The sequence below is a fragment of the Colobus angolensis genome, unplaced genomic scaffold (assembly GCF_000951035.1).
Source record: "Colobus angolensis palliatus isolate OR3802 unplaced genomic scaffold, Cang.pa_1.0 Scaffold40, whole genome shotgun sequence".
NCBI classification, from domain to species: domain Eukaryota; kingdom Metazoa; phylum Chordata; class Mammalia; order Primates; family Cercopithecidae; genus Colobus; species Colobus angolensis.
The window spans coordinates 291,217-317,592 of record NW_012117377.1 but is presented as its reverse complement, the minus strand read 5'-3'; positions in this window follow the sequence as shown (position 1 = coordinate 317,592).

Sequence of the window (26,376 nt, the reverse complement as noted above, 5' to 3'; positions counted from 1 at the left end):
GCCTGAAACTCCATGTATGTCTCACCAGTTGCCTCTATTTTCCCACTGTCTCTCTTCAGGGAACCTGTTTCCTGTATTTTTTGTTAATTATTCCCCCATAAACAAATTACACACTGGGAAAAAGAAAAACAGAAAAAAATGTTTAAAACAAATATACACTGTTTAAAGAATCCTAATAAGATGACTATCTGTATTCTCCACCATCTGCCTGAAATTCCATGTATGTCTCACCAGTTGCCTCTATTTTCCCACTATCTCTCTTCAGGGAACCTGTTTCCTGTATTTTTTGTTAATTATTCCCTTGAATCTCTCTTTGACAATGTCACCTATATTGTATCCATAAATAATACATTGTTACACTTTGCTTGCTTTCCTTCTTTAATGGAATGAAATCGTATCAGATTTTGAAATAAGATTTATCCATATTAATGCATATTCTTGTAGTTTATTCATTATCTTGCTATATAAAATCTCCTTGTATAACTTTGATGAGTTTTATGCATTCTACTTTGATGAACCTATGCTTTCTGCCCAGGATTTTTTCTATTATAAATTATATAGTAACTTTTCTAATGAGGTGAAAGTATTTCTCAAATCTATATTCTGAGGAGTGGGATTGCTGACTCATTTGATATATCAATGTTCAACTTTATAGGAAACTGCAAGACTGTTTTCTAAAGTGGTATAATTATTTATATTACCCCAATAGAAAAGCATGTTCCTGCTTCACATCATTGTAAATTCATGGTATCTAAGACTTGTACAAATTTTTTAATGTTGTATGCAAAGTGGAAATTCACTGGGGTTTTCATTTGTATCCCCAATAATTTGTTTGGCTTTTAACTCCTACTGAAGTTTGTTTCTGGATACTACACATTTTGGAACTTTATATTATATAAATATCCCAGTTAGTATTTTGTCCTATCATGTTTCTTATGTCTTTCTGATGAGTAGAAATTCTTAATCTTTATGTAATAAAATCTACTGATCTCTCATTTCAGAGTTCTAATTTTATATTTTATAATTTTGTGGTTGTGCTTCACACATGTAAGCCTTAAAGCAACATGGAGTTGACTTTTGTATGTGATGTGAAGCAGGAATTCAATATGATTTCTTTCAGACTATGTTGACGGTGGCAGCAGCCCATCTGGAGCAGCTGCTGTAGGGGCACCAGCTGCAGAGGGCATGGCATGGCCAGGGCTACTCACTCTGTGGAGATGGTGGGGACCAAGAACAGGCGGGAACCCCAGCTTCTACTGAGTTGGCAAGGTAGGAGCCCACACTCCCGGGCGCAGCTGTAGCTTCCCAGCCATGGCTCTGGACCCGGGCATCTCTGTGCTATTGGGGGCTCAGGAAGCCCCCTGCCCCTGCAGCCTTGAAAGTGCCTGCCCTCACTCCCTGGCCTATCCCTGCTCCTGGTGCCCGCTCTGGGACAGACCAAAGTTGTGCTCAAGCCCAGGCACTGTGACAACATGGCCAGGTATGTGCATGCTCAAGGCACGCTGACACTCCAGCACCCTTCCACCTCGTCCTCCTCTTGAGTTTTGGTGCCCCCAGGAGCATGGTAGTGAGCCCAAGGTGGGGGGCTGAGGGCAGCTCAGCATGGACCTGCAGGAACTCCTTGGCACGAACAGGCAGAGCACCAGCGGAAAGCATGTTGATGGTGGCCGGAGGCAGACAGGCTCCTGGGTGGAAAGGGACGGGTCCTGGGTGAAACTCCACCTTGAATCCAGGGATGACCTGAAGGCTGGAGGCTGGGCTGCCAGTTCTGGGTGAAGTCTGCAGTTCCAAGTGAGAACTTAATTGATGAACATTTGGCCAATCAGAGGGTGCTTTTTCCAGGCCCACCAGTGGCCTCCCATGGACCAGTCAGCACATAATTTCTCCCTTCTAAGCCCATAAAAACCTCAGGACTAAGACAGATTCTGACAGGCATTGGGACAACCAGCTGCAGGAAGGAACTACCCACTTCCAGTCTCCTCAACTTATTGGGACAACCTGCCTGAGGAAAGGACCTACCCATTGCCAGTCTCCTGAGAGCTGCTCTGTCACTCAATGAAGCTCCTCTCTGCCTTGCTCACCCTCTAGTTGTCCATGTACCTCATTCTTCCTAGACATGGGACAAGAACTTGAGACCTGCCAAATGGAGGGGCTGAAAGAGCTGTAACACAAACCAGGCTGAAACACACTCCCCTGCTCCCCCTCCACCTCCACCACCCAGCTCTCCATGTTGCAGGTAACAAGAAGGAGAGAAGAGCTACGGCCCTTTGGGGAGCCCAGACTTTGGGGCTTCCTAAGCCCAGACCTGGGGGCTTCCCAAGTCAGGGCTGTAACTCCCTCTTTAGGGTTTTGCAGTTTCTGACGTCTCCAAGCTTCTGGTCACTACCGCAGTCCCCAAATCCAGATGCTGGTGCCTGCAGCAGAAGTCACTTGCAGTACATCTGGTCCAGCCATAGCCTTGCACAAAGCTGGTGCCTGTGCTGGCACCTGGAGCTGCCTGCCTCACTTCAGCAGCTGGCATGCCTGGCTGTGTGCAGTGGTCAGATCCCACTCTCATTCACTCACACACCCTTCACCACTCCATGCCTGGCTCACCCTTGGCAGGTGTGTGATCGAGGCCAGTAGTGTGGGCTGAGCACAGTCTGGATGGAGCCCAGTAAGCCTGAGCAAAACTCAGGCAAAGGCACTACTGGCCACAGAGGTTTGTGGCTGGCAAAATGACATCTGAAAGATCCTGTGACAATGCGAGCATTCAAATGTCTTCGCACCACTGAATAGTTCTTGTTTGTTTGTTTGAGACAGAGTTCCGCTCTGTCGCCAGGCTGGAACAGAATGCAGTGGTGTGATCTTGGTTCACTGCAACCTCCGCCTCCCAGATTCAAGTGATTCTCCTGCCTCAGCCTCCCAAGTAGCTAGGACTACAGGCGCGCAACACCACGCACCGCTAATTTTTATATTTTTAGTAGAGACGGGGTTTCACTATGTTGGCCAGGATGGTCTGGATCTCTTGACCTTGTGATCTGCCTGCCTCGGTCTCTCAAAGTGCTGGGATTACAGGTGTGAGCCACCATGCCTGGCCTGTTTCTGGATTCTCTCCCCTGTTACATAAATAGATTATCTCGGTAAGTTTATAATAATATTACTGCAATAATATAAAAGAAAATGTTTAAAAAGAAAAGATTCTGACCAATGTAGCAAAAATTCTACTTGCACATAGAAAAAATCTAAAAGAAATTTAGTATATCTCTAATGAAGTTATTTATTTTGTCTTTGTAATACATGTGCATACATATATAGACACACACATATATGTGCCTTTTAATGTGAACATATGTTGCTATGCAATTTGCTTTTGTCCTTGGAAAGTATAGCTTGACTTGTAGCCAGGAGTTCGAGACCAGCCTGGCCAGCATGGCAAAACCCTGTCTCTACTAAAAATACAAAAATTAGCCAGGTGTGGTGGTGCACACCTGTGGTCCCTGCTACTCGGGAGGCTGAGGCATGAGAATCACTTGAACCCAGGAGGCAGAGACTGCAGTGAGCCGAGATGGTATAATTGCATTCCAGCCTGGGTAACAGAGCAAGACTTTGTCTCCAAAACAAAATAAAAGAAAATATACCTTGAAAAGCCTTCCACTTTACAACATATAATTTTTTTTTGCATTTTTCTAAGCAGCTGTACAGCTTTTCACAATATATATTTTACATAATTTATTCAACCATTCACTTGCTCATGTGCTTTTCGCTATTTTAGCTTCAAGATCTCTTACAATTATGATACAATAGGCACCTTTGTATATACCTCTTTGTGTATAAATTAATGGTTATGAGGATAGATTCCTAGAAACAGAATGGCCAAATCAAAAGGTATATACATTTTACAAATTCTAATAGAGAATTCTAAATGGAATTCTAAAAATATTTTAACAATTCCCACACTCACCCACAAACTATAATGTTCTGAATAACCTCCATTTTTCTCAGATTGGATATAATGAATCTTTTCCTTTGGGGTCCATTTTTACATTTATTACCAATATTCCCTATGAGTTGTAAATATGTGTCTGTTTTCTACTATAGGTTGAGCATTCTTAATCAGAAACTCTGAAATCCAAAATGCTCTAAAATCTGAAACTGCACAAAATTATCTTTAAAATTGTATAAAATGACCATCAGGCAATGAAGCGTGTAAATATAAATAAATTTTATGTTTAGACTTGGTCCCATCCCACGATATCTCATTATGTAGTACCTACAAATATTTTAAAATTCAAAGCACTTCTGGTCCCAAGCACTTCAGATAAGGGATGCTCAACCTGTATGAAGTTCGCCAATGTGTTTCTCTAATCTGCCACTTTGTCTAACGTTTGTTTGCATTTTTGTTGTCAATTCCACTGTAGATACTAGGTATGCAGGTCAGCAAGACAAGACCACCTAGGTCAACAGGGAAAGAGAGATGCCAAATCAATAATAAAAGTGTGGTGGGATCAAGCAAAGAGAAACAGAATATCTTATCTTTTCTGAGCAGTCTTAGAAGTTCTCTCCAAAGAATTGAATATTACTTTTTATTACCTGATATCTGAATATCAGAAAGACAGTTAAAAATGGAGAAGAAAGGTCTTCCAGGAAGGGAAACAATATACTGGAATCTCTAGTTAAGACAGAATTTATGACATTTGGGAGAATCAAAGAATTTCAGAAAGGCTTCAGAAGCACTTCAAAGCAGAAGTGGAGAGAATTCTAACAGATCACCAGCTGTGAGATTATCATGTGGTGAAGAGAATTAGAGGCAAAGATGGTCAGGTGGGAAAGGTCATATGTAGAATTTTGTATTTTCTTTTCAAAGAAAATATGAAACCCTCAGAATGCATAAGTGGAGGCCATGACTATCAGATGTGATTTTGTTAGAGATCACCCTGGCAGCAGAGTGAAGAGAATAGATTAATAAAAAGCAAAATTGAATGCAAAGAGATCAATTATGAAGTTATTGTAGTAGCATAGTCACTCATAGTAGGAATAGAAAGAAGCAGATACATTTTAGAGACAGGTATGAGGTATAATTAACATGAATATATATGGAAAGTCTGACAGAGCTGGGGATTCGTGAAACTCCTATTTTTTAATAAAGAAAATCCACACAGTGTACTGAGCTAGAGAATAATGATAGGGGTGTAGGTCTGAGGGAAAAGACGGTATTGAAGACAATGGTAGTATCAATTGCCTGCATTTAGTCCATGGAAGTTAAGGGCAGCAGAGCGCCCATCAGTTTCTTCCAAAAAGACATTTTTAGTAAAACTAATGAGAACAACTGGAGTATAGATGTTTGGTTCCAGGGATGTTATCTTTCTCAAGTTTTAACATCAAGTAACTCAAGATCTTCTGCATTAGTTCATTTCCACACTGGTGATAAAGACATACCCAAGGTCGGGCAATTAACAAAAGAAATAGGTTTATTGGACTTACAGTTCCACGTGGCTGGGAAGGCCTCACAATCATGATGGAAGGTGAAAGGCATGTCTCACATGGGGCAGACAAGAGAAGAGAGCTTCTGCAGGGAAATCCCATTTTTAAAACCGTCAGATCTCGTGAGACTCACTCAATATCATGAGAGCAGCACAGGAAAGACCTGGCCCCATAATTCAATCACCTCCCACCAGGTTCCTCCCACGACATGCGGGAATTGTGTGAGTTATAATTCAAGATGAGGTTTGGGTGGGAACGTAGCCAAACCATATCATCTTCATAACTTTGTTAACATAGATGTAATTTCCAGAAATGCCAAATTCTCTGAAGGTTGGAGCCACAGTGATGGCTCGTTTTAGTTTTTAGTTCTTCCTGAGTTTTTAAGCTATTATTCTATTCCAATATTTGTGATTTGTTTGAAAAGGGTCAACAATGGTGATATAGTTAGAAAAATGTGTGTTCCTCTTCATAAGGAAGAACATATTCTTTCACCTATTGGTTATTCAGTTGTACAAAGTCAGAGACCCAACTTATCACAGGTTATTCAAGATAACATGGCTTAAAGCCTCCATATCATTCTCCTCTGCTTCAGTTATTAGAGGACACTTTTAATAACGGGTGTCCTGTAGAGCATGGAGCTTTGGTCACACAACTTCTGGGAGGGTGGGAAGCAATAACTAGCCTTGGGCCTAGGAGTTATTAAGTGGTAGTGAGGTATTAATTTCAGATATATTAAATGCTATGTGACACCTGGAGAAAAATATGAAAAACAGAATTAGAAACTGAGATTCACTGATTTAAAACTTCAAAATTGGGGGTTTCAGTTTCTCCTTTCTAGGGAAAGAATACAAGGTGTGAGGTGATTGATTATAGTAATAAACATTTTATGTATCACTTGTTACATTCACCCATGGTGCCAAGTTCACAGAGAGCAAACCAACAGCTTGCGGTCGAGATGACATTTTGACTACTGATGGCAAGTTCTGGCATATGTTACAGATCAAATCATGTATATATGTATACACTATACATTATATTTTTGTACTCAATTCCAAATTTCCCAAATTAGAGGTGCCTAAGAATTCCACCCTCCTTCCCCCCAAATTACAGAGGGATCTTTCTTAAGGTTCAGTTGACATGCTGGGCAATTTCATTACTTTATTTCTTTGTTACAGATTATGACTGACAAATAGTATAAAAATGTAGACAAGGCCAGGCGTGGTGGCTCACGCTTGTAATCCCAACACTTTAGGAGGCTGAGGCAGGTGGATCATGAGGTCAAGTGATCGAGACCATCCTGGCCAACATAGTGAAACCTCGTCTCTGCTAAAAATACAAAAATTAGCTGGATGTGGTGGTGCACACCTGTATTCCCAGCTACTCGGGAGGCTGAGGCAGGAGAGTTGCTGGAACACGTGAGGCAGAGGTTGCAGTGAGCCAAGATCACACTACTGCACTCCAGCCTGGTGACAGAGCAAGACTCTGTCTCAAGAAAAAAAAAAAAAAAATAGACAAAAAAGCCAGTTATTTCTTTGAAACTCACATAATTACATAAATTACAATAATATTTCAGTAAAAAAGCTTTTGTTTTAATCAAGTTAATTGGATACATCCACTAGTTTAAAGTATTACCTAAATTGTTTTCTTAACCTAAGGACTGTTTACCATAGAAGGATATCTAGAAATGTATCTTATGCTCTGCAACTCCCAAACTCCCGAGATCTTAACTCCACCCAATGGTTTCCTCAAACATCTCCAAACACTCAGGGGAGTGGGAAGAAGCTCTAACATGGTCCTTTATACATTAAATCACAAGAGCTCAATGCTTCATTGACCCAAATCAATGCAAAACTTTTTGCTGCTTTGAAAGTATTCTTTTATGTCAAAAAACTATTCTATGTATCCAAGCACTAGCCTCATACTCTCTGGGGAAAGATGGTCTCAGTAATATTATAAGAAATATTAACATATGCACAAATTTCTGGGTCTTATCCAAATATTAGATCAATGGTACAGAAACCTACCTTTCCCTTCTTGTGCGGTAGAATTCTTAACTTGCCTGTTTCTTCTTTCATTTTTGGAACACTGTCGTTATTATAGCTATGATCACACATTGTAGTGGAGCACTCAAAATGACAGGCGACCTTTTCCCCCTAAACCACTGTGTTCTTCTCTGTTTGCTTTTATTCAACTTTCTAGTAAAATCGATGCCATCAACCACTCTCTCCTTTTGACTTCCTCGAAGCCGCTGTCTCCTGATGCTTTTCATTCTCACTGGTCACTTCTCTACTTCCTTTGCTCGTTCCTCCGTGCCTTTGTCTCTCACAGTATGAAGTGTCTCCTGGGAGCAATCCTGGCCTCTTTTTATCTTTCTCTCTGTGGTCAGTCTTTAAATGATATCATGCAACCATATGAATTGAAATACTACGTATGAACTTGCCAATGACTCCCACAATTTTATCTCTACTCTTTACCTGAGCTTTAGACTCATGTAATCAATCACTTCCTCTCTAGCTCCAATTTATTATGCTATAGATACCTGATATTTATAATGTCTGATATCGTTTGACTTTATGTCCTCACCCAAATCTCATCTCAATTTGTAATCCCCACATATCGAAGGAGGGACCTGTAATTTCCACGTGTGGAGGGAGGGAGGTGATTGGATCATGGGGGTGGTTTTCCCCATGCTGTTCTCGCGATAGTGAATGAGTTATCATAAGATCTAATGGTTTTATATGTATCTGACAGTTCCTCCTTCACACGCTCACTCTCTCCTGCCACTTTATGAAGCAGGTGCCTGCTTTCCCTTCGCCTTCCACCATGATCCTGAGTTTCCTGAGGCTTCCCGAGCCACGTGGAATTGTGAGCAAATTAAACCTCTTTCCTTTATAGGTTACAGAGTTTCAAGGAAGTTCTTTATGGCAGATTAAAAACAGATGAATACAGTGTCCAAACAGAACGTTTGATTTTCCTCCCTAAACCCACACCGTAATCCCCATTATCCCTGCAATAGTATTCAACATCCACCAGATATCTCAAGCCAGAAATGTTTGAATTGTTTTCCTTTCTCTTACTCTCCTCAAAACAATTTCTTTCTGCAAAATCAATTTCTTTCTTCTTCAATATGTATATTCAATATTCTTTTTTGACTCAATTTCCATTGTGAGATAGTTCATAGAGAAGGCTATTATTCCATGCCTAGATTAGTGCAACGGGTTCCTCCTCATTCACCTCATTGTTCTTATTTCAGACCCCTTCAAACCATCCTCTACACAGCAGTGAAAATGAATCCCTTCTGAAGCGAAGGCTTGCCTCCGTGAGAGGGAGCCACGAGGGAAGCAAACTTACTTATTTCTCTTCTTAAAATTGCAAGTATCCCTTTTTCACTCTATTGCTAAATTAATAGTAAACAAAAGAAAAACAATTCAGCTGTATGTGTAACTTCATCTTACCAATCTTAAAACATAGACCCATTTTGAAATCCATTAACATTGATTTACTTCCACAATTAGAATGCAAAATTCACAGTTCCAGGAAGCATTTTGTCTTTTCACTGTTTAATCCTCAGTGCCTAAACAGTTGTCAGTACACAATATCTAATAAAATATCTGTGAAAGATGAAAGAAGGAGAAAGAGAGACAAAGATAGAAAAAGTGAGAGAAAAAAAAATGAGAGAGGTTAGTTGTTCTGTTTTGAAAGACAGGTATATGCGGCTAGGCATGGTGTCTCATGCCCGTAATCCCAAGACTTTGGGAGGCCGAGTTGGGTGGATCACAAGGTCAAGAGATAGAGACCATCCTGGTCAACACGGTGAAACCCTGTCTCTACTAAAAATAGAAAAATTAGCTGGGTGTGGTGGCATGTGCCTGTAGCCCTAGCTACTCGGGAGGCTGAGGCAGAGGAATAGCATGAACCTGGGAGGTGGAGGTTGCAGTGAGCTGAGATCAGGCCACTGCACTCTGACCTGGAGACTGAGTGAGACTCTGTTTCAAAAAAAAAAAAAAAAAGTGTATACTTTGACTCAGTAATACCAACAGAGCAATCATTTAGAATAACCATTTATTTTAAATAAGTGACTAATGATAAACATGTGGTATTGTTCAAGATGTTCCTCTCATCAGCTTTTACATATTAAAAAGAAATGAAATTTCACAAAGACTTAAATTACTACTAAAAGCTTATGAATTAAACTATGTTAGTTTCATAGGCATGCAGTAAAATCATGCCAGCAAAGCATATTTAAATAAAAGAACAAATGCTCCTACTATAAGTTTAAGTGAAAAAAGTCAAATTCAGACTAGTGGAAATGTTATATGCAATGTCAAATATGTTTTGCACTACATTGGACAAGCTGTTGAAAATGGCATAGAAAATTTATCCTTAAACATTTAACATATGGAATTATAGAAATAATAATGGTTAAAGTTTTTCCTTATTTATATACTTTATGAGTTTTTAAAATTTTTATCATCATAATTTCTGTAAATATTATATTAATGTTTAATATTTTTATAAAATTTCTAAGTAGTACCAAAAGTTAAAAAATTTTGCCTTAGGGATAGGACATCTCTAAAAGAATCTTGATGTTTATTAGAGTATGCTAAACAACTTAGTGTATGCTACTGTATCAGTGGTTATATTTCATATATTAACAAAACAGACAATTTTAAAAGTAGAATTAAAATTAATACATATATATTCACTCTATCAAATTTAATCCTTAATCTGTGAAATACAGGTAATAAATTCATTTCAGAAAAATAGATAATGCACACAGAGTCAGAGCTTCCATTAAAATACCTATCTATGAAGCCGGACATGGTGGCTCAAGCCTGTAATTCCAGCACTTTGGAAGGCTGAGGTGGGCGGATTGCTTGAGGTCAGGAGTTCGAGACTAGCCTTGTTAACATGGTGAAACCCCATTTCTACCAAAAATACAAAAAGTAGCTGGGTATGGTGGCATGTGCCTATAGTCTCAGCTACTCAGGATGCTGAGGCAGAACTGCTTGAACCTGGGAGGTGGAGGTTGTAGTGAGCTGAGATTGCAACAATGCACTCCAGCGTGGGCGACAGAGTGAGACTTCATCTAAAAACTATATATATATATACACACACATATAAATTTTAAAATAAAATACTATCTAGGTTATTTCTTGACCATAGTCATATAATATAACCTTATATCAAACTTATTCTAACTCATAGTCATGAATGCAAAGGCCTGCTGAGAAATATAGATAAGTACACTGGAAGTTTGCCTATATGAAAAAACTTGAAGCTGCAAGCCCCCATTTTACTTTCAGACTAATAAATAAAATGATTGATACAGTCCAATATTGGCAAATATGAAAAAATTACTTTTCTCATGCATCATTGATGTTAATATAAATTCATATGGCATTTTCTGAAACTGATCTGAAAGTTCACATTAAAATTTTATCAAAAATACCTACAAAAACTCAAATGTGTGTTTAAAGGTATTTGCATGTGTGTGTTTTTATTGCAGCAATAAGAGTCCTGTTAAAAAACAAAAAAAAGTATGGTACGGAAATCATTAATTAATAACGGTATATTTACATTTGATGTGGCAGAAACTGGCTAGATAATAATCAATTCTTTCTTTTCCTCTTACTCACGTACCTACATTTTCCTGTTTCCCAGCAGGTAAGGGTTGTCTTGTAACTAACTTATAGCCAATAGAATAGGGCCTGAAGTAATGATATACATCATACTTGGCTCAAAATTTTCCTGTTTGATCTTCCCCCATTACCTGGTCCATCAGCTACATGGAAAAGTAAGCAGAGATCTCCAAGTCTAAGAATAGCAAAGTTACAAAGTGGAAAGAGTCTAGGTGTCTGAATCTCTGCCTGAAGAAGAGAGAATTCACAGGAGATCAGACTTTCTGTAACAAGAAATAAGCTTCTTCTTCCTTGAGCTACCAAAAATTTGGGGCTCCAACAATTGGTGTTATTTTCCCAAAAATACACTCAAGAAAAGTTAGGTGTCCTTTTGAAGAAGGAGGTAAATTTATATGTTATTGACATTGAAATATGTTCATGCTGTTCTATTGTAAAATGGAAATACTTAGTATTAGAGCAAGATGTTAAATATGAACCCATTAAAGCTATGTAGCTGTATATGCCAATATATTAATATTTATTTACAAGCATTCGTGCATGAGGTATAAACAAATTTACTCTAGGGTCACAAAAGATATTTTCCATTAAGTAATGTTGAACTTTACCTTAAATGGTAGGTGTCAAAGTAGAAGCGCATATGCATATACTTGAAGAAAAAGTCTTGAATCATACTTCACACAGCTTTAGAAGACATGTTTTTATGTTCATTTCATTTTATTGAGACTATTTACAGAAAATATTCAAAGACAAAATTGCAATTCAAATGTACCTGCATATATTCTAGGAAAAATAAATGATTGAGTGCCAAACAAATCTGAGGTTATGAATGATTAGTAACTAATGCAAAAGAACCTAATCTGTTCATAAAAGATTCAGTGTATTTTAAAAAAATGGAAGATGTTCAACAAATATTCCCTTTGTTCATACTGTTATTACTATGTTTTGAACATTGAACAAAATATATGTATGCACTTTGTAGTATATACATGGAGTTTTGAAGCTTTTATCTCCAGCTTTGGTCACTGAAATAATTTAGGGATCAATCTCTGACACCACTAGGAATTATATCATAACCAGATCGATTGCCTACAGAAAGATAGATCATAATAATCACTCAATAACTATTTTCAAATGAATGAAAACTAAAAAAATGATGGTCTAATTTGGCAGAATAAATGTGTTGTCCTCTTTTTGTTAACATCTAAGTAACCTATATATTTTTGGAAAAACATTAATACATATATATATATAGCCAGCATGTTTATTCATTCTTCATTAGTTCATTCATTATTCAAGCATTTTTCATCTTCCAATGGCTCAGGCATGATTCTGGGTGCTGAAATTGGAGTAGAAACCACGACAGGCCATGTCTGAATGATGAAATCACAACTGCGCTGGCATGTCTGGCACAAGATATGTAGTTATATTTTTACCTCCACAAAAAAATAGTGAAAGAAAAAACTGTGTCTAATATGACAAGACTGTAGAACAAAATACTTTTTAAAATCAGATAATGACAACACAAGGCAATTAATTGGCTAGACTTCTACCTATTGTTAGTTAAAAGCTTGACAGCTGCTTAATTTCTGAGCACTGATGTGTAGTTGAGAGAGTAAGTAACGGATTGTATTTTACGTAATCTGTATACAACACTTATGTAACTTTTTCATTTGATGTAAAAAAATACGTGATCTCTGTCTTCCTTAAGCTCAGCTATAATTGTGCTAAGGGTACAATTATAGATATCGTAGAAAGGGTAAGGGTGTACATGCAAATCAGTTATTTAATTAATAATCTGTTGTCAAGATAAAAAGGAAAATAATTTTAATCATGGCAAACTAATGATATTAGGTTTTGATAGCATTTGTACTTCCAAAGGAAATTTATTGTAACTAGTTTTAATTGATATGACATTGTAAATATCATTCCCCCAAAATAAAGTGCATAATATTTCTTTTAAAGTTAATTTTAATATTCTGTATTTCAATCTTCAGTTTTCCACTGGGTTCTAAGAGTCAAACATCTTGATAATTTATTACCTATACAGTTTTAAATACCATTTTCTTAACCTATTGTTTCTTTAGTGCTTACTTTAGTAGATTTTTGCTTAAATTCGATTTGAAATAACATCGTGGATTAACTACAGTATCACTGTAAAACAAACAGGTAGTAAGAACATTTTCAACAACTCTGAGAAGAAAATGTCAGAGACATTTATCACACATACATGTGCAACACATTTTAACTCACAAGTAGTTTGTGTTCTATTTTAAGAAAGTGTGAATTATATGAAATGAATAGCTTTAATTTCATAGGAAAAAAATGGATTTGACAAATCATTTTCCACGTATAAATTTGATGGTTAGATAAAATGTTACCAAAATAAATGGATAATAATGCAATGTAAACATTGGTTTTTGTAATACATCTAGGACGATAAAATATCTACTAAATAAAGATGATTTACAGAAGCCTTTAAAAAGAAGACATCTGCTCTTACGTTGTTTTCTCCCTCATGTAGTGAGGTCATGTAAATTTCAGGATGATAGTGTGGTGAAAGCTCTAAGAATTACTTGCTATATGTGTCTTCCTGTGAGTCTGCATTCCCTATAGGTAATAGATTCTTAGTAGACTCCTTGAGAGACAATTTATTTCCTCATTTCCATGAAATTTCAGGACTCTCTATTTGCTGGTAGATTCCTCTCATCCTATGGTGACAAACAATAGGCCAAAACAGATTCTACTGCAGGGATTCTTAAACTTTAACAAGAATGAGAAATCCCTGGAGAGATTGTAAAATGCTGATTGCTAGGCCCTACCCCCAAAATTATTCTGCAGGAAGTTCAGGGTAAAACATGAGAATATGATTTTCTAACAGAGGCTTTAGAGTTACTCTTCTAAATAAAGGTATAAAATAAATAAAAGCATTCTCAAAGGCTTTTGAGAATTATTATTCTAAATAAAGGGCCAAAATGAGAGAAATGTATCTTCAGAGCAAGTTTTAACCTTAGTCAGCAAAACATTTTATTTTCTTGAGGACTTCATTGCCTTGTTTTCTGTCCATGAAGTAATCCAGATAGATAAATTTGCTTGTAGGGAGTAAGATTTTTCTACTTCCTTTTAATTATCAATGAGCAGTTCATTGTTCCATGTAAAACACATTAGATACATTTGATTTGGGAATAGACTCTGATGCATTTAATCCAGCAAGAAACCCAGAAAAAATAATTGAAATTTTAGATTAATAATTTGTTATTGTAAGTTTATTTGCTTTTTGCAATTCATTGGAGATTTAATACTGCAATTATTATGCCACAAATAATTATATAACTTTTCTGCCAAATTCTAGCATAGTCTTCAATATTTAGACATTTTTGCAGACCAGATTATTTTTTGTGTTACAATTATGGTACATAGCTGGCAGTTTCATCAAAGAAAAAGCAATCATAACTGAGAGGAGAAAGAAAGAAAATTGAAATATTCTTGCTATCACAGTGAAACTGAATTTTAGTAAAGTTTATCTAAAATATTTAATAAGTGATACAATATTTTTGTCTAAACACATATACATTTAAATATATACATTCAATGTGTGGGTTAAAATGAAACTAGTTATTCAATACTAATTACTTTTCTGTAACCTTTGAGTTCTAGGGTCTACTTGGCATTTATTAGGAGTCTACAAAAATTGAAAATATAAAGTCATCTCACTAGATCAATTCTAAACAAAATATAGAGAACATCATAATCTTCAGGTGCAACTCTGTGTGTGTGTGTGTGTGTGTGCTTATTTTGCTCTTTAAAAAGCATCACACTTCAGCTAATCTTTCCTCAGGTAACATGGTAAAAAAAATTCTCACAAGGTTTTTTTTTTTCTTTTTGTTAATAAATAATGCTCATAACATTATGCATGAAATATAAAGATCCTATCACAGCCCAATAGGTTTTTCTTGCCTACTGCACAGAAAAAGCCAATGAATTGAAACAGCAGGTGCTGCAGTAGAGAAAGAGTTTAATAACTGCAGGCAGCTGAGTGAACAGACCAGGAGATATTTGTCAAACCCACCTCCATGAGAATTTAGAGGCTAGGTTTTTTTTTTTTTTTTTTTTTTTTTGAGACAGAATCTCGCTCTGTCACCCAGGCTGGAGTGCAGTGGGTGATCTCTGCTCACTGTAAACTCTACCTCCCGGGTTCACGCCATTCTCCCGCCTCAGCCTCCCAAGTAGCTGGGACCACAGGTGCGCACCACCATGCCCGGCTAATTTTTTGTATTTTTAGTCGAGACAGGGTTTCACCATGTTAGCCAGGATGGTCTCGATCTCCTGACCTCATGATCCATCTGCCTCGGCCTCCCAAAATGCTGGGATTACAGGCATGAGCCACAGCACCTCACCGGAGGCTAGGGGTTTTTAAGAATGGTTTGGCAGCAGGGAACTAGGGGATGGACAATGCTGATTGTTTGGGTTCAAGATGAAATTATAGGAGTGTTGAAACTGTCTTTGTGTACTGAGTCAGCTCCTGGGTCAGGGTCATAGGGCCAGTTGAGTGAGTTTGTTGGTATGGGTCACCAATCCAGGTGGCATCAATTGGTTCACCAGAATGCAAGTTCTGAAAAATATCTCAAACATCAGTCTTAGGTTTCACAGTAGTGATGTTGTCTACAGGGGCAATTGGGGAAGTTACAAATCTTGTAGCCACTAGCTACATGACTCCTGAGTAGTAAGCCATTCCAAAAGAGCGAGTTAGAAAACAATGAATATTGTTTAGCTATGCCTAAGTTATTAGCAGAATTCAGGCCACTACCATAATTCTAACCTTGTAACCTTTCATTAATTTTACAAAGGCAGTTTCTATCCCTGAACAAGGAGGGAAGGTTAGTTTCAGGAAGCGACTATTATTATTTTTTCTTTAAGGTTAAACTATAAACTAAATTCCTCCTATAGTTAGCTTGGCCTACATACAGAAATAAGCAGATACAGTTAGCTTGTGAGGTTAGAAGCAAGATGGAGTCAATTATGTTAGATTTCTCTCATTGTTATAATCTTGCAAAGGTGGTTTCAATCCTATACCAGCAAAATATGTTTAAGGTCATTTTGTCTCCCACTGAGTAAAACTTATACTTTCATTTTCTAAACATCATTAAGACACTTGAAAAGTTTGAAAAATAAAGTTGAAGTCAGTTACATATTTATAATTTGAGAAAAAAATATTTTCTAAACCAATAAACAAATGAACAATAGAAGCTAGAAATGAAATATTTTAAAAATGAATTAGGGTATTAATTTCTCATATCCTATTTATATTTGTAATCCTTTTTATATTCCTATACCACTGGACACCATCTCAATTCCCTCTTTACTTGTGACTCATTATCTATAACAGCACTTCCCAGTAGTAATAAAATACAAACTACATGTGTATTTATATATTATTCAGAAGCCATATAGAAAAAAGAAGTGAAGTTAGTTTTAACAGTACAGAATTTAATTCAATATATTCAAAATATACTTTGATTATAAAACCAATATAAAATTTGACTAATGAGGTATTTTATATTCTTTGTTTTATATTATGTCTTCTAACTCCATGGTCTGTTTTATATTTAGAGCACACTTTAATTTTGACCAACCCCATTTCAAGTGCTGAAGAGCCACATTTGACTAGTGGCTTCCATAATAGAAAATACATTTTTAAGTTGTAACATGATTCCATTACAAGAGCATATTATATACAAAATATTATTGATGTCTCTTTAGCTTTATATTCTACATGGGTTAGAAACTTTCTCCCAAATAATCTACAGAAGTTCTAGCCTCTACTAAAAATGTATACTCTGTACAGAAGGGTAAATTTACTATAGATAAATTTGACTAAAATTCAATTTTACTATTTATATTTCCCAAACCCAACAACTTGCCATTTATTTTTTAAAATTTAACAGATATATTTTAAAAGGGAGTCTTTGAAATAAAACTTGTTCATTTAGAAATATTGATTAATTATTTTCATATGGTATGCACTGTGGTACTTGCTGGTTTTTTGAAGAGTTTAGGAAGTAGTGTGAGTGAATATTTTCACACAAAATATAAACATGTATGGTGATAAAATATAAATGATATAATATTGATAATGGTGGTGAGGGTTATGAGTTGTAAGAATATGAATTGAAGAGGGCCTCAGGACAAGCTACAGAGGAAGTAACATTTCAGATAGATCTTGAAGGAAAAATTAAGCAAATATAGGCAAAATAGTGAAAAGTTTATTAAGCTAGTACAGAATAATATTTTTGGCAATAACTATTGTACACTTATCAGAGGGTCTTTTACAATCGCTTATTTTGTTTAGCCCTCAACAAACCTCTCCTAGGTGAATTACGATGTTTGTCTCTATGTTTTAAGTGAGAAAACTGAAATAGAGTGAGTTATGACCCCAGGGGTCACAGCTGGTAAAAGGCACCAAGGAGAGAACTAGACAGAATTACTCTAGAGTCCACAGTCCTTGCACTACTGTGGGACTGCTGTGCGGGCGTTCATGAATAAGAAATGACTTGTGCTGACATGCAGACATGCAGCATTCATTAGCATCATATCCTTCTAAGTGAATCTGAAGCCAGCTGTGTCCTTTCGTAGTCATTGAAGTTGATTACCAGTTACGAAAAGACCTGAAGAATGAAAGTTACAGTTGGCACCTCAAAGAGAAAAAACTTATTCATAGGCAGCTTGCAACTACACCATGAAAGTGAAAGAAGCTCACCTCCATGGTCGGTATAGGTTTACAAGGGAAGAGGATACTGCCTCAAAGATGCAGGCAAGTGTAGAAGACTCAGTAGGGAAGTTAAAATTAAAATAATCATAAACAGCACTGATGTCCAAAATGTAGAAGAATAAATGAAAGTGAATACAATCACAGAAGGTAAAAGTTTGGAAAGCTGGACAGAGTTTGTGAAAACGCTATTATGAAATTGCTGGTTGTGACGTGATAGGTGAGTGAGACCATCTTCTGAGAATGATAACACAAGTGGCAGAGGTAAGTATATGATAATATAGGAGTTTAAACTAGCTCCTTGTGATCATAGGAAAACATACTAGCTAGGGAAGCATCAAGAATGTCAAGTCAATACTAAGATACAGTATAGAGTTTTCTGATTTTTTCCTCATGTTTCTTTTGCCAGCTGCCTGTATCACTGGAACAATGAGGCCAAGGACATTGATAATAGTGACAAGAGGGTAATTGAAGTTATTAATCATGGAATCTATCTTTTATAGGAAGAAATTTAAGTTAAGAGGAGATCAATGGAAAATGTACTCACTGGACCAATTATGGTGAGAAAACACATCACTTTTAACTTCCTTTGCAAGCATTGTCTACGGAAAATGACTACAGAAACAAGAAAATAATAAAGGAAAAATCTTAAGTTCCCAAGATGTAAACACTTTACATAAAAAATAAAAGGCAAGTTTTTACAAGTTCACACAAAAATTGATGTGGAATAAACTTTTCCAACACACAGATGATGTTTTCTTTCAAAAGACAAACTATCTGTCTAAAGTGCTAGAATGATTTTGACTTTGGGCAAACAAGAACGTCTTGGTGGACATGTATTTCAAAGTTTTTACTTTTTCAAAAAAGTTGTCTTATTTCATTAACAAAACCTAACATATGCTCAAAAGATTTTTATCCTTCACTATTGCTAATTCCATTTGCTTAGTGAAGTATGTTACAAATTAATAGCTTATAGCTTTTCTCAAATATGTATGAAATTCATCAGCACTGTATTTCCAGTCACTGGTCAAGCTGATAGGGTTGCTAACTGTTAATGGACTGTGGTTCTTATCTTTGCAGTCCTGACATTAATTGCAATAGCAATTTTGTATAAATCCACAAAATGTGTTTCTCAAATATGCTCAGTAGTTTAATTACTACTATATAAAATAAAGCACTTATTTTACATAGGGTGAGTTTGCATTAAAAGTAATTGAAGAGCCGTTCACATATGAAGACACTCAATTTCTCTCTCAAATTTCTAGAGATGAAAATGCCATTTGGAAGACTGGAATAGAAAAACGTAATCCTTGTGAACCTGAATCTGAAGTGAATTTGAATTTTAAATTTTATAATCCAGCGTTCATACTTATTTTAGCTTTCAGACAAGCCATGCATTCAGACATCTCTTTCCATATACATGCATAAAATCTAATTACATTACATTGTAATTGAATGAGAAGGTAGCTATAGAGAGGGAGAACCTTCTGTGGCACTTAATATGGTCTACAATACTTTTGAACCTAAGGGTCAATCCTTAACAGGGTAAAAATTGAGGAAAAGCCTAAATAAATATTTATGACCTTGCATTTCTCATGCAGATTTTATTCAATCTACTGATTTCGGTACTTCTTCCATTGCTCTCTTATATTTTGAGTTCTTGTTATTCAGATGTTACTGAAGGTGAAGTCATGGAAAAATAAGGATCTGACTGGGAAAATCAAGACACAAGTAAATAATCCACATGAGAAAGGTACCAACACAACATTCAGAATGCATGTTTCATTTAATTATATAAAACAGATCATTTTTAATGTGTGGTGGATTTCTTCTCCAGGAAGACCCTGAGATGAAGAACTAATGACAAGTGGACAAGCAGTTTTGTTGGTAGGAGATCCCAGGAATGGAAAGGCATCTACTTACCTCTTACCACTGAGAGACCCTGGCGCTGGAGTACACTGGGAATTCTGGGAAACAGGAGAGCTCAGCCTTGGAGTGATCCTTAATGAGTGATGAGGAAACTGGGGTTTGAATCTACCAGATTCCCATTTTTCTTTAATTGAAGGTGACTTCTAGAATTAAATCTCTATTACTTTTAGTTTGTCCTGTATACAGGCCCAGCATATTCCCTTAGCCAGAAGAAAGAATCTTCAGTTCAAATGGCAGGAGGTTTCTGTGGAGCCTTCAGTTATAATGATGAGGGGCCAGGGGCTGTGCACCTACAAGGTCTGCTATAGCCCACCTCTTGTACTGCTCAGATCCATTTATGACACACACTAAGTCTAATCTCTTCTGTCTTTGTATTTGTGACTGGTCACAGTTCTTAAAAAACAACAAAAAAAAACCAAAAACAAACAAAAATACCCAACAACAACAAAACAATGATTTGTAATGGGGTGAATAGCAGGTTCCAAGAGAGTGTCATTGCTAGTTATCATCCCCTTGTATACCAGCCATTCTGTTTCCTTTCCCACTGCCAGCGTTGGTGTTCATGTAGCTTGCTTGCCATCCATAGTTTCCAACCCTGCCCCAGGTTTACTCCATTCATGCGCACAACACCCAAGCACAGAGCTGGCTAAAGACAGAGGCTGGATGACACGCCCTACCCAAGTCATTCTATCTGCATGGTTGTTCGGTTGCTCCACTGGGGCAGATGTGTTCCGGTGGAACCGATGGGAAAACCAAATATCCACACATTTGGCGTCTACTCCCATAGGTCCAGCCGTATGTCTCTCCCCCTGTCTTCTTTGTCTCTATTTTTCCAATCTTGCTTTCTTAGATCCTGTTCCACTAGGCAGGGCAATTTACCACTGACCAAGAGCCTGTGCATATCCTTGCTGCAAGCCATTTCTCCTTCTACACTAAGTAGATCACCGTGTGTCCATTTCCGATCTCTGCCCACCATAGGAGAATTTTCTCTTTCTTTCTTTCTTTTAGAGATAATTCTGTGCTGGGCCTTTTTGCAGGAGCAACTCATTTTCTACTCATACCAACTTACTGATTTTATTCATCTGTGAACTGTGTTTCTTCCTTCCTCATCATCCAGTTGTGGTAGTCCCACAAAAGAATAAATTAGATGTGAGCTAAGGAACAAATGGCTGTGCAATGAGCTAGGTGACACCTGTTGCAGGCAATGGCCAAATGTATTTATACATTCACTTGTGCCTTTCACACCTACTTGAACGAATCCCCAATTTATGATTTCTATCACATGATGAATGCCTCTGTGCCTATCCAATATTTTAGATCTGTAGATTTGACTTTACAAAATGACCTGTCAATATAGGCAGCTCTATTTGCATAGTCACATGAAGGACATGCTCAGAAACTGCTGTGCTTGATGCCACCAAAGCTAGAGGCTGTTTTTGAATAGTGAACAGTCGCAGAACCCTAGGTCCACACTGTGGCTCTTCTACTGGAGCTTGCCAGAGAGTCTACACAGCATCCTTATCTATCCCAAATACCTCAAGTACTATGGGATTTGCCAGTGAACATGTTAGAAAACAGCCAGGCTGCTTTTCTACAGCCTGAACCTGTTGAAGAACTCTCTTTGGATAAAGCTCACTCAGAGGAGTGTTCCCCAGCATTGCATGGATACTATCCCTTTCAGGGAAATAAACAAACTCACTCTCAAGCTCTGCTTTTCCTCTGCTCTTACACAGCCCCAGTTATTAACACAGAAGATGACTTCTGTGGCCAAATGTATGGGGGTTTTTCCACATACAGCAAGAAATGGACACCAGCTATGTGTCCTCCAATTCATCTCCAACACTGTCTACCTGGAGATAGTGTGAGATCCCACAGGGGAGGGCTCAGTCCCACAAAACCTCCCCCTCCCTCCCCACAGTCACAAGTCTAGGGGAACTTATGATTCACTGGCTTCAAGTTGAAGTTTTCACACCCCCCTCTTTGGGTCTAATTAACTTGCTAGAGCAGCTCACAGATCTCAGGAAAATATTTACACTTACTGGCTTATTATGAAGGACATTTTAAAGGATAGAAATAAACAGCCAGATGAAGAGATACATATGGTGAGACCTGGAAGGGTCCCAAGTGTGGTAGTTTCCATCCCCATGAAGTTGGGGACATGCCACCACCCCTCCAGAATGTGGATGGATGAGTTCTTCTTCACCTGTCAGCCTCCACGTGTTCGGCTATCTGGAAACCATAAATAGATATAGATGATAGATAGATAGATATTAGAGATAAATAGATGATAGATATTAAAGATAGATATAGATATTAGAAATAGATAGATATAGATAGATGATTGATAGATAGATAGATAGATAGATAGATAGATAGATAGATAGATAGATAGATAGATATAGAGATCTGCACATCACAGTCTCCAAAATCCAAAGAGGTGTAACAAACACATGTACCTAAGGGGCGCTTGGTTTTCAGACTGGTCTTGTTTCCCAAAAACAATAAATACACCATTCTGTTTTTGACAGTTATTTGTTGCTTTTTTTGAAATTCTAAGATTTCTATTCATATTTGGAAGTCCAATTCTATTGAAAACTCTCCTGTTGGTAAACCTGGCCTATGGAGAATAGATTTCTCTGGGATTCTCAACAATGACTATGCTTCCATACTAGAGCATTCCCAGTACTCTATGGAGTGGGATTCTTCTGGGCACTTGGGGAATGTAATTATCTAAAGCGTTCTCTGATACAGCAGAATTTATCTATTCTAACATGCCTTAATCTCTGAGTACAGTCAGCCCTTCCTCAGCACTCCTCTATGGCAATTCCAGCACCTGCATCTCATTTACTAGAGAATTTTTTCTTCTCAAGCTTTAAGAAACTACCTCCCATCCTGGCTAACACGGTGAAACCCCGTCTCTACTAAAAAAATAGAAAAATTAGCCGGGCGAGGTGGCGGGCGCCTGTAGTCCCAGCTACTCGGGAGGCTGAGGCAGGAGAATGGCGTAAACCCAGGAGGCGGAGCTTGCAGTGAGCTGAGATCTGGCCACTGCACTCCAGTCCGGGCGACAGAGCGAGACTCCGCCTCAAAAAAAAAAAAAAAAAAAAAAGAAACTACCTTAGCAATGTATCAATACAATCTCCAGATTTCCTTGACGAGAACTTATATTTTATCTAATACCCAATTTCAATAAATCCCTTTCAAATTCTATATTTTTCTGTATCCATGAACAAGCACACTCCAGATCCAATCCCGGGATCTCAGTACCTACTGTTATGTATCAATTAGAACCTGGAGTTATTTTGGTGAATGCTTTTCTCCTGGAGCAGGATAGTTCTACTATTGGATCACCTGACCTTGGTTATTGTTCTAGATGAAATGTAAGGAGAGGAGGGCCCTACCTTGGATGAAACTTTTGCATGGTCCACAAGTAAGTGGAGCTAGTCACCTCTAGACAAAGGGAACACCCAGAAATTATGGAATAATCTTGGCATAAAATGTTATCAAGCACAGCAACCCTGATGGCTCCATCTCAGATGTCAAGGTGTAAACCTCGTATACACAAAGTCTCGTGCTAAATACTTTACAGGCACCTCTGTAACACCGAAAACGAACGGTACAAGACACTCTAGGAATCTTCAAAGTTCACATACTAACAACTGAAGAATTTAAATAGTATCAGTTCTAATTTTCCTATAATTAAGCGCTAGTGTTTGTACGCTCATTTGAGTCTATTACATAATCATTAGAATATATGAAAGTACAGTTATTAAGCATACATTTTGTAGCCCCACCAAAAACAAAGTTTTTTGTAAATATGTTGCAACATGAATAAATATTTAGTACTTATTAATATAATTATCTTTATATCCAGGAACTACATCTTGAAGATGCTATAATTTTTGTGCTGTTATTTGGCCAGAGTCTGTAAGTTTACAGAGAACAAAATCATAAAATATTTAGGGATCCTTGAATTATTCTCTGTCATAAGATTCAGCTATTTATAAATCCCTAGGCCTAATTTCTTTAAGAAATGTCATTAACATTAAATTTTTGATAATTTCTGGTTTTCAAATAGACTTAATTAAACACAAGTAAGGAGTCTCTAGATAAAACAGAAGAAAGTTGATTTTACTTCGTATGTAAATTGCTGTAGTACTGTTTCTGTCAAAATTTTAAGACTCATCCTAAGAAAAAAAGATACTTAATAAACTGTAAATTCAAGGGCACTTACTGTGAACAAATATGAATTTAAAAAACAGGATCTGACTTACTAAAACCACATGTGAAATAAAAGCTACATCTCATATGCTCTAGGGTATTAAATATTTTTATAAATACAACAACTCTCACTTCCTCAGAGCCAGAATTATTTACTTGTTACCATTCATTTGATGAGTCTATGTATTCCCACTTCTGTGAATGGATTTTACCTCACCTACCCCCAGATCTCACCTGGAATAATCCTATTGCCAGTGTCAGAGCGACAGAGTGGAGAATGCACACATTTATCATTCTGTGTGTTTCTTGTAACATCTCCAATGATGCGTGACAATTCCAATGCTCAAAAACAATTACAATGAGAAACTATGTGGGGAAAATTATTTAGGTGCAATTCCTAGGAGAAAGAGCAACTTGAGAAGACGCATCCGGAGATTAGAGCAGAGTAGGGTAATTGAGGGAGAAACTTTGTCTTTGTGTAAGTAAGCTCTGTTACAAGAACACAAGGACTTTCTACGAATCACAGTTTAAGTAACATACACAAGACCTGTTTAATATTAAGTCTGCAATAACAAAATTTCTTATATCTCTAAAAATTGTATATAGAAATCAACAAATTTCAAGAGAGAAATAAGTGCCTCTGCAATAGTTGGACTATCATTGCTCCGTTAAAAGAACCAACCAGTTCTTCTTTTTGCAACACAACAGAATTGCTTCTTCACATCAGTATGCATAAACACTAAACCTCCATGTGCCCTAATTTTATCAACAATATAAAACAATATTTTAATAATTTAATGAAATATCAGAGTAGAAGCATTTAAAAATTACAATAAAATTTCCTAACAAAATTATTGCTTTTATATTCTTGACTTTCACAATACAAGTGACTTTAAATGACAAAGTTATACTTTTGTTTTGGAAGTAGCTCCATTATGCAGAGAATACACACACACACACACACACACATCTCAGGTATTCATGGATTTTTAGATTTGTAGAAAGCCTTATGTTTTAGTTATAGGTAACCATCAGCATCTTATAATGAAAATCCTCCATTCTAGAATGTAAAATATATATTAGCCTTCTGACTGGGAAGATTTATGAAAATCTGTGATCCAAGGAGTCAAAGATATTATTTATGCAATATCATGAAATAATAATTCAAAAGATTGAATATTCCATTTTGCCTGGATGTTTATTGGTAACACAACTCCAACTATACTATACTCATACTTAACATGTATTTATACTTTTCAACGATCAACTTCTATACCCTATCAACAAAAAATTTCACATGAATTAAAAATAATTAAATTCAAATCCCTAGAATTGTTTCTATGCATAGTCTCAATTGAATTAAACATTTTTCTAATTAAAATATTTTTAAAACTTTAGAAAAAAATAAGAAACAAAGAGAATGAATAAAAGTCATCTGTATTTGTTATATTTGGAATAACATATAATTTGGTAAATTTTAAAGCCATTTTTAAAAGGGCTGTATACTTGAATCCTATCATTACTTATTATAATAATGTGATAATTTTACCATCTGTGATTATTCTTTAGAAAAAAGGTCATTTTTGTAGAGATTACATTGTATATAGTACACATACACCAATCTGTTATGTGGATATGCAAAGCACTATGCATTTTCCTGGATATTTGGTTTGTTTTAACATTTGAGTTGTTTTTATATTTTTTTCCTTTGACAAGCAATGCTGCTCTGGACATTGTTGTACAGTTCTCTTCATTCATGCATTTGCCAGTTTTCTTTGGGTGTTTAAATTTGATTTCTGGTTCCTGGAATATGTGTGTGTTTCATTTTATAAATTAATGCCAAATGTGACTCTAACTTGTTCTATGACCACTAGGAATAACTAAGCATGCCCTGCTGATTCAAATCCTCATCAATAGTTGGTATTGCCGGTTCTCCAAATTTTTGTTCACCTTTTGAGTTTAAAAATGATACATTATTGTGGTCTTGATTTGCATTTCCCTGATTTCCGGTTTTGAAATTCTTTACCATAGAAACTTTGTCATTTCTTCCTCTTCTTTGATGTCTGGTTCATTTCTTTTGCTTATTTTTTAGCTACATTTTTGACCCTTTTCTTTTTGATTTTAAAGGTTTTGTAGACTTTCTGGTTACCAAGCCTTCGTCAGTTACGTATGTTGCAAATATTTTCTTTTCTTTTTTTTTTGAGTGGGAGTTTCTCTCCTGTTGCCCATCTTGTCGCGCAGGCTGGAGTGCAGGGGTGCGATCTTGGCTCACCACAACCTCTGCCTCCCAGGTTCAAGCGATTCTCCTGCCTCAGCCTCCCGGGTAGCTGGGGTTACAGGCATGCGCCACCACGCCTG